This window comes from Lates calcarifer, linkage group LG7_1 (genome assembly GCF_001640805.2).
Source record: "Lates calcarifer isolate ASB-BC8 linkage group LG7_1, TLL_Latcal_v3, whole genome shotgun sequence".
In the NCBI taxonomy this organism is placed as follows: Eukaryota; Metazoa; Chordata; class Actinopteri; family Centropomidae; genus Lates; species Lates calcarifer.
This window is the reverse complement of record NC_066839.1, coordinates 136,453-145,908: the sequence shown is the minus strand read 5'-3', so window position 1 is coordinate 145,908 and position 9,456 is coordinate 136,453. Positions and strand designations below refer to the sequence as shown.

Here is a 9,456-nt window from a genome sequence, read left to right as displayed (position 1 = left end):
GTATGATGGACTGAAAACTCCTCTCAAAATTCACAGGAACTGAACTGAGACTTCCTGTCTGAACCTAAACGTTTGACATTCGCTGGAAATTCACCTGAACAATCACCCGTCATTCACCTGATGATCAGTGATACAGAGTGGTCTAACCTGACAGACAGAAACCAGGTCTAAGCTCAGGAATTCAGAGCAGGAAATAAAGATTTACTGTCTTTACAACAACACCATCTACAGTCACTGAAACTCTGGTCTGAAAACTGCCAAGTGAAGATGAATCCTCTTCTTCAGATTAAATAGAGCGGCCTGAAGCAGCTGACCTCAGTTCATCAAATACAATCTGCTGAAATACAATCTGCTGATTCATGTGATTTCACTGCTGAGTCTCAGCAGCTCAAAGAGCAGGAAACACTGCTGACTGACCCACTGATTAAGTATTGATATATTGATATATTTGCAGTTTTATTGTCTTGACCCGTCCCCAGAATGACATGATGTTTTATTTTGGAATTCATCCTTCCTGTGTTGTTGTTTAGTACTTCCTGTTTTATTTTGTAGTTACTTCTCCTGGTTTGTCTAATGTTCTTTACTTCCTGTCTTTGTCTCTTTCCCACCTGTGTCCCATCACTAATTATCTCCTGTGTATTTACACTCTCTGGTCACTTCATTAGGTACACCTTCTTTGTACCAGGTTAGACCCCTTATCCTTCAGAGCTTCCTGAATTCTTCATGTCATAGATTCAACAGAAGGTTTTGGTTCATGTCGACATGAAGCATCACTCAGCTGCTGCAGGGTGTTGGCTCTACACTGAACTCATTATCGTGTTGAAGAAACCAGTCTGAGACAATCTGAGCTCTGTGACATGGAGCATTATCCTGCCTAAAGTGAGCTGAGAAAATATCCCCACACCAGGAGTCTGAACCGCTGATACGAGGCAGGATGGATCCATGAGTTCATGTTGTTTGACATCAGATTCGGACCCAGAAATCCAGACTCATCAGAGCAGACGATGTGTTTCCAGTCTCCTGTTGTCCAGGCTTGGTGACTCTGTGTGAAATGTAGCCTCAGTTTTCTGTTCTCAGCTGACAGGACTGACTCCTGCAGTGGTCTCTGCTGCTGTCTCTGCTTCAGCCCTCACACATGATCTGCAGACTCCAGGTTGTAACCAGTGGTTATCTGAGTAACTGTTGCCTTCCTCTCAGCTCAAAGTGGTTTGACCTCTGACCTCTGACTTCCTGTAAAGTCTAGAGATGGTTGTGAGTGAAAGTCCCAGTAGATCGTCAGTTTCTGAAACACTCAGACCAACAACCAGGACACATTCAGAGTCTGACATCACCTTTCCTCCTCAGTCACTGAGATGCTCAGGTTGTCTTCACCAGGTTTACAGGACTAAACACACTGAACAAACACAACTTTGTTCATGGTTCTGTCACATGAACAAGCTTGTAGCCTGAGGAGAACCTAGAGTTACCTGAGACAGGTGATAACCAGCGTCATTATGCAGGTAAGCGAGGACAGCTGATGTTAGTCTCAGTGAAGCCAGATGATAAAATATATTCTGAATATGTTGATCAGACAGATTAGAATCAGAGTGACCTTTAATGGCCAATAAAATAAAAACTGATCAGGTGATTTGTCCTGGAGTTCAGTATGTTGCAGGAGTAACACAGAAAATGGGGTCAATGGCGATGTTGAAGAAAAACTCTCAAGTCCTTAATTCAAAGTTTGCTGTAGATTTATTGGTATTCCAGAGTACGGTGAGTCTGCTGACACAGTGTGTCTGAGATAGCAAACTGACCAAGAGTGAAGGGCAGGGGGCAGTGATCAAACAGTATATAAATGTGAGATGAACTGTGGTACAGCACAGGATCAGAGGGAATGGATATTTGGGTTCACAGTTCGTACAGTGAGACAGACAAGACCTTTGGTGATTCAGCAGGAGCCAGGAAGACCCCCAGACTTGGTCAACTTGTCATTGTAAGGAGCGACAGAATTAATGTCGGAAGGTGCGATGAACAGCAGGATCAGGAAAGGACCTTGTTTTTACCTAGTGTTGCCAGTAGTGATTTCAGACATTATTTAATTATCAGGTCCTTACTCACCAAGAAGTGTATTTTCTTCCTCAGCGACTCTGACTGGTTTTCTGTGTCATGTCAGAGTTGAGCTGAGAGATGGTAGAGGAGCTCAAACTGAGAGACAGACTCAGGACTGACTCCAGATCATTATGGTCAAAGTACAGGTGCGTTTGTGCAGCAGAATCACAGGTGGTGATAAAACAGACAAAATATCGAAACAGCTGAAAACTCAGAACATGTTCAGTCACAGAGAACGTTCCTGGAGTTTATACGGTCAGTTAGCACCATCTACTGGACAGATAGTAGAACTACAACTGACGTCTGATCTGACACTGACAGTGTTTCTGTTTCAGGTTAGACTCGTTCTGACGTCAGTGACGTGTTTTCAGACTTTGACTCTGAAGTTATGAGGAAGTAACGTCGTCCTCTGTTCAGATTGACTCAGACTCCAGGACTGACGAGGGACAATGACGAGCTTCTTCTTTCCAAATGTTTCCTCTACACATGAAGGTGGAAAGTGTCTGTAAGTTGACCTGAAGTGAGTTCAGCAGGTGAGAATCCTCCAAGAGAAATCTGTAAATGTCTGATCAGCAGAATCACTTTGATCACATTGTGTTGTGTCTCTGTTTGACTAAACAGTAGAAATGTTTCTGATTGGTTGTTTCAGATTATTTTAGAATGATTTCCATGTATTGTCAGCACCCCCTCCAGTCTCTTCACATTAAGAGTCTTTAAGAATATACTTGAGCTTTTAGGCATTAACCAATATCCATTTTACCATGGACAATGAATTGCACCTCATGCAGGGACAAAACAAGTCTTCCCACTGAATAGAAAAAAACTGTTTGATTATATGATTCATATTTTCTGTGACAACTTCTTATCCATGTCACTGGTTTTTGTTCATTCAGAGATTCTGACTAAGTGTCAACATGAATTCAAGTCTAAGCTGAAGAAGAAGTTCCAGTGTGTGTTTGAGGAGATCTCTAAAGCAGGAAACCCAACCCTTCTGAATCAGATCTACACAGAGCTCTACATCACAGAGGGAGGGACTGGAGAGGTCAGTGATGAACATGAGGTCAGACAGATTGAAACAACATCCAGGAAACCAGACAGACCAGAAACAACCATCAGACAAGAAGACATCTTTAAAGCCTCACCTGGAAGAGATGAACCAATCAGAACAGTGATGACAAAGGGAGTGGCTGGCATTGGGAAAACAGTCTTAACACAGAAGTTCACTCTGGACTGGGCTGAAGACAAAGCCAACCAGGACATACACTTCACATTTCCAATTCACTTTCAGAGAGCTGAATGTGCTGAAAGAGAAAAAGTTGAGCTTGGTGGAACTTGTTCATCACTTCTTTACTGAAACCAAAGAAGCAGGAATCTGCAGGTTTGAAGAGTTCCAGGTTGTGTTCATCTTTGACGGTCTGGATGAGTGTCGACTTCCTCTGGACTTCCACAACACTGAGATCCTGACTGATGTTACAGAGTCCACCTCAGTGGACGTGCTGCTGACAAACCTCATCAGGGGGAAACTGCTTCCCTCTGCTCGCCTCTGGATAACCACACGACCTGCAGCAGCCAATCAGATCCCTCCTGAGTGTGTTGACATGGTGACAGAGGTCAGAGGTTTCACTGAATCTCAAAGACTAGACTACTTCAGGAAGAAATGCAGAGATGAGAAGCTTGTAAGCAAAATCATCCCTCATATCCAGACATCGAGGAGCCTCCAAATCATGTCTAATGTCTTCTGCTGGATCACTGCTACAGTCCAGAGAGCAGGAAGATGATTGAGTCTCTGGGAAAACTGGCTTTTGATCAGCTGCAGAAAGGAAACCTGATCTTCTATGAATCAGACCTGACAGAGTGTGGCATCGATATCAGAGCAGCCTCAGTGTACTCAGGAGTGTTCACACAGATCTTTAAAGAGGAGAGAGGACTGTACCAGGACAAGGTGTTCTGCTTCTACCAGAATTACTTTACTACACAGTATTTTATTTTACTACATGTCAGGTCATATCTGTTACAGACAACAAAACAAAGTCACATGAAAAACTCTGAGAATGGAACAAAATAAAAATGATAAATCAGCTGAAGGGCAGAGCTCTGTTTCCAGAGAGGAGACCACCAGCTCTCAGGTGACGCTGTCAGACACACATGTTCTGTCTGTATAGACACAGTAACTCAGTTCAATGAAGGATCAAATTATTATGGATTATAGTTACAATGAAAATCCCTGTTAACACGTGTTTTTATAGGATACCAGATGTATCATGAGCAGATTAATCAGCTGAGTATTTCCATCTAACCTGTTCCCATAGACCACAGAGCACAGAAAACCTGTACAGGATATCGAGAAGCTTAGAACATGTTTAATAGCTGATATCTAGAGCCCTGTTTAAAGTGGAGAAAATTCTCGAGGATTTGGACATTTTGTCCTCTCATTCCAAATGTTTTGGAAAAGCTAAATATTTAATAAAGTAGAGGAAGAAAAAATAAGTTCAGTATTAGCAGGAACATTTTTAAGAGCTGAACATTTTGATAGTTGAATAGTTTCTGTAGCTGAAAGTATGAAGGTATAGTTAGAGTCAGAAAACATAGGAGAAGAAATGAGTGAAATAATAATAAAGATTTAAAGATCAATAGTGTTAATGCTGAATCAGCTCTCACATTAATAAAGACCACAATCACTGATTCTGGTTCACAACAGACTCCTGATCTGAGTCTGATGTTTCCTCTAACGCTCACCTTGATGCTTGCTGCTCTTTCATTGGTCAGCCTAGCACAAGTGGGTGGTGGTTGGATATGTTCATTACTTCCTCAGTGAGGAGGTAGATATTAGTTACTTTAATTTTGACCAAGTGAAACTAAACATTAGTCAGAGTATGTTACATCCTGTCAGACGTGTCTGGAGGGAACTTTAAGGTCAGCAGAAATTCATCTTGGCACAGGTAAAGAAAAAAAGTCACAAACTGTATTTTATCACCACCTGGTGAACACGCTCAGTGACTCAAATCAAACACACCTATGACAGGTGCATACTGGGTCTGGTTAACATCATGGTGGATCCTCCAGTGCTGACTTCTCTGTTCACTCAGGAAGTTTAAACTTCACTGATAGTGAACCTGAGTCATTAGATCACCTGATCCTGGAACATGGTTCTAGGACAGTCTGTGACCTGGAGCTGCTCCATGAACAGAGATTAGTGGGTTATCTAGTTCTTTTTGGGTCCCTGACCCCCATCCCTCACCATCCTTCACCACCCTTCACCATCCCTCACCATCCCTCACCATCCTTCACCATCCCTGACCCCCATCCTTCACCATCCCTCACCATCCCTCAGCCATCCATGACCCCCATCCCTCACCATCCTGAACCTGACAGTCTTATTACAGTTGTAAACATCTGATGTTTCAAACTGGACTAAAGTGAAAGTTTAACCTGAAACTAGTTTTTATTGTAGAGAGTTTACTCTGACAGTGACAATGTCTGTCTAGCTGTCTGCCTGCCTGTCTGTCTGTGTTCAGTCTGTCAGGTTGTCTGATCACAGAGGAAGGCTGTTTTTCTCTGGTCTCAGCTCTGAGCTCCAACCCCTCCCATCTGAGAGAGCTGGACCTAAGCTACAATCATCCAGGAGACTCAGGAGTGAAGCTGCTGTCTGCTGGACTGGAGGATCCACACTGGAGACTGGACACTCTCAGGTAAGAACAGATGGACAGACGACAGCAGCTCTCACTGTTTCTCTGACTGAATGAACTCTGCTTCATGTTTCATGTTGGATCTGAGTGAAGGTGAATGAAGCTGATTCTGACTCTGTCTCTTCCTCCAGGATGGACCATGGTGGTCCTCAGAGACTGAGACCTGGTGTGAGGAAGTGTGAGTGTGTTTTAAGTTTGATTCATGAGAACACGGCTGCACATGTTCCACTAGATTTAAAGGACAGAGATAAATGTCTTTGTTTTTTCATTCAGGATTTAGTTTCTGTTTTTTGCCAGTGTCTTTAAAGATGTTCAGGTGTTCAGGAGTTGTGTTGCCTTCAGGTACTGCTCATAAGCTCGTAATTCACAAGTTTGACTGCCATAAGTTGTGTTCAGGTAACCTTCAGTTTTCTTCTCTGGATGTTAAAAATAAATCAGAATAAGTCGTGAACACCACAGACCATAATGTCACACAGGTGTTGTAAAGCTGAGTAAAGCCCAGTTCCTCTCTGACTGACAGATTCTCGTCTTATTTCCATTAGAGGCTCATTTTATTTCCTGTTTGTTTGTTTCATTAGATTCATTATAGTGAAGCACTTTGTAAAGTCTTTTTCCATGACAACACAGTAAACTTAATAATGACGACTGAGATGTGATGGTTTACAGGATCATTAATCACATGATTCAGGCTGTGTTTCCATCACATCTCTGTCTTTGTACTTGAGTTTTTACATCTGGTTCCTGGTCAATGAAAAGCAGCTTAAAGTCAGTTGGTGGAGCCACAGCCTCTGACTGGAGCTTTTGGACCAAAGAACTGTTGTGAAAGGTTTTGTAGCAGAGGACAGTTTGAGGTTTGATGGTCAAAGGTGTGAACTTTGTGCTGAATGTGAGCTCTGTGGTGGAGGTAATAACAGTTTTAGAAAGCAGATGGTTCAGAGCTTCTTTGTGCTGCAGTGGAAGATGATGAGCCAGTTTTAGTCAGACTTTATTCACTACATGTGTTTTGATGTGGATCTCCATTAGCTGTCATCCTCGGGTCCACACCAGAACAAAAAGCAGAATATTGCTGACAAATAAATCTGTAAATAAATCAGCAGATGATAAACTGCAGCTGTGTTGTGTCTTGTTCTCTCCATCAGACGCCTGTGAACTGGAAGTGGACACAAACACAGTGAACAGAAAACTCAAACTGTCTGACAACAACAGGAAGGTGAGTATCAGTCATATCCTGATCATCTAGACAGATTTGATGACTGTCCTCAGCTGCTGTGTAGAACTGACTGGTCGCTGTTACTGGGAGGTCGAGTGGAGAGGAGGAGTACAGAGGAATCAGAAGGAAAGGAGACAATGTTGACTGTGTGTTTGGAGAAATGATCAGTCCTGGAGTCTGAGCTGCTGAGATGATGGTTACTCTGTCAGGCACAATGACAGAGAAACACCCATCACCTCCTCCTCCTCCTCTGTCTCTAACAGAGTAGCAGTGTATGTGGACTGTCCTGCTGGCTCTCTGTCCTTCTACAGAGTCTCCTCTGACAAACTGATCCACCTCCACACCTTCAACACCACATTCACTGAACCTCTGTATCCTGGGTTTGCAGTCTGGTCTGGTTCCTCAGTGTCTCTGTGTGATCTGTAGGTGTGAGAGTCTGTGGACAGAAACACTGACGGACTCCAGGTCAGTTGCTGAAATTAAAGTTGACTCTGTTCACCATCACACACACTCTGCACTGTGAAGCAGATCTGTCTCAGACTCAGACTCTAAACATCCATTTGTCTGATTTCATCACTTTGATGATCAACATTTGAAGACTTTTGTAAAATGATTTTCATTCAGTTTGATTCTTATTTTAGTCTCAGTTCGCTCTGTTGTTACTGTCAGGATCTAATCAGCAGCTACGGAGGCCCAGAGGAACCACGTTTAGTTTCCTCCCTCTGCTGGTGATTTAATGTTCAGTCTCCACTTTGTCCTTGAGTCCAGAACTCAACTCGACTTAGACTCGAGGTTTAGTGACTCGACATGTTGTTGATGTGTTTGTTTGTTTGTAAACTTCTGTTGAAGATTTGTGTCTGTGATTTATTATTTGTTTAATTTACACTTTATTTCTCATGTTGGTTCCACAGTTAAACTATGAACTAGAAAATGAATTTCCTGGTGAAAAAGCAGTGTGAATGCTGAAAGCTGAAAGTGATTGCTGAAGCAATGCTGAAAACACTGTAAAAAGAGCTAAATGTAGAAGGAAGCTTAAATGTCAGTAAAAAGTAAATTTTAAAAGTTGAATAATTTCTGTGGCAGAAAGTTTGCAGGAGTAGTTACAACCAAAGAAGGTCAGATGAAGAAAAAACTGCTCAGTGTAAAAATGTTGGAAGCTAAAGTGTAAAGCTGGAGCTGGTGCATGAGATGAAGAAGCTGTGGAGATAAAGTGATTAAAACTACTCCAAAAGCTGTTTGAAGTGAAAACTGTTGAACTGTGTGTGAATCCACGTCTTCTATGTGCTGTGGAGACAGTTTGTAGCAGGATTTTGACAGAAAAGTAAGTCAAGAGTTTGATAAACAGCACAGACATCAGAGATCAGCTGATCACAGTCACCTATTACTACACTCACGGGTTGTTCTGGTGATTTTGAATCAGTTTCTACTGAGTGACACTTCTCAAACTGTAACCTATCAATGAAACTTTACTTGAATACTGATGTGTGAAAAATGACCACAGTTTAATCACTGGCCTGGATTCTATGGAGCAGTTGAGGTTTCCTCTTTGTGCTCAGAGGCTGCAGTGGTCTGAAGTTGTCTCAGTGTGAGACAGAGCACAGAGAGATCTACAACCTGAGGTATGAACTGTGAGTCGAGGCAGATGGCTGTCCACCCTGAGTCCAGTTCTGCTCGAGGTTTCTGCCTCTTAAAGGAAGTGTTTCCTCTCCACTGTCTCCTAGTGCTGCTCATGGTGGATCTGTTGGGTCTCTCTCTGTAAATACCTATTTTAAAGAGTACGGTCTAGACCTGCTCTATATGAAAAGTGCCTTGAGATGACTTTTGTTTTGATTCAGTGCCATATAAGTAAAACTGAACTGAATTAATTAAATTGAATTGAGTTGAACTGAATTGAATTTAATTAATTGAGTTGAATTAAACTGAGTGAGAAGTGAGAGATGACGGAAGGAGGAGAGAAGAAGAAGAAGAGGAGCCCTCCTCCTGTCTCTGCAGGAAGTGACCTTTCACAATAAGACTTAAAAAAAAACACAAAAAACCTGACGTCAGACCGATGACGTCAGTGAGGGGCGGTGCTAGCTCCTGCCAATCTCACCATGACGTCACACAGCAGGAGCGTTTCCGGTGCAGGAAGGCGGGGCCTCCGTGTTCCTCAGGGAGAGACAGGTGAGTCACATCGGCACAGAGCAGCAGGTACGAACTTCCGGGAGCGGGATATCATCCTTCAAAGTAAAAGCAGGGACAGAACCATAAACACTTTTATGACTTTTGATAATTATTGTTGTACACTGATGACGTGAAAACAGTTGATGTTGATGTTAACAGTTGATGATTAACTGATCAAATAGTTTGAGCGATAAATAATAAAGAATAACGTTTATATGTAAGCCTCTCTCTCTTTGTTCTGTCCAAACATTCACATATTCAGTTTGCTGTTTAAAATAAATGAAATCAGAATCAGAGAATATGTTGCTC

General features: G+C 42.4%; 1 long non-coding RNA gene across 1 annotated transcript; it reads left to right on the top strand.

The window, feature by feature from the left end:
• The first annotated feature begins 3,044 nt into the window (after nt 1–3,044).
• LOC127142625 (uncharacterized) lies at nt 3,045–9,324 on the top strand. The gene is made up of 3 exons (XR_007813528.1): nt 3,045–5,777; nt 5,906–5,952; nt 6,914–9,324. It is a non-coding gene; the product is annotated as an uncharacterized LOC127142625 (long non-coding RNA).
• Nucleotides 9,325–9,456: the final 132 nt, after the last annotated feature.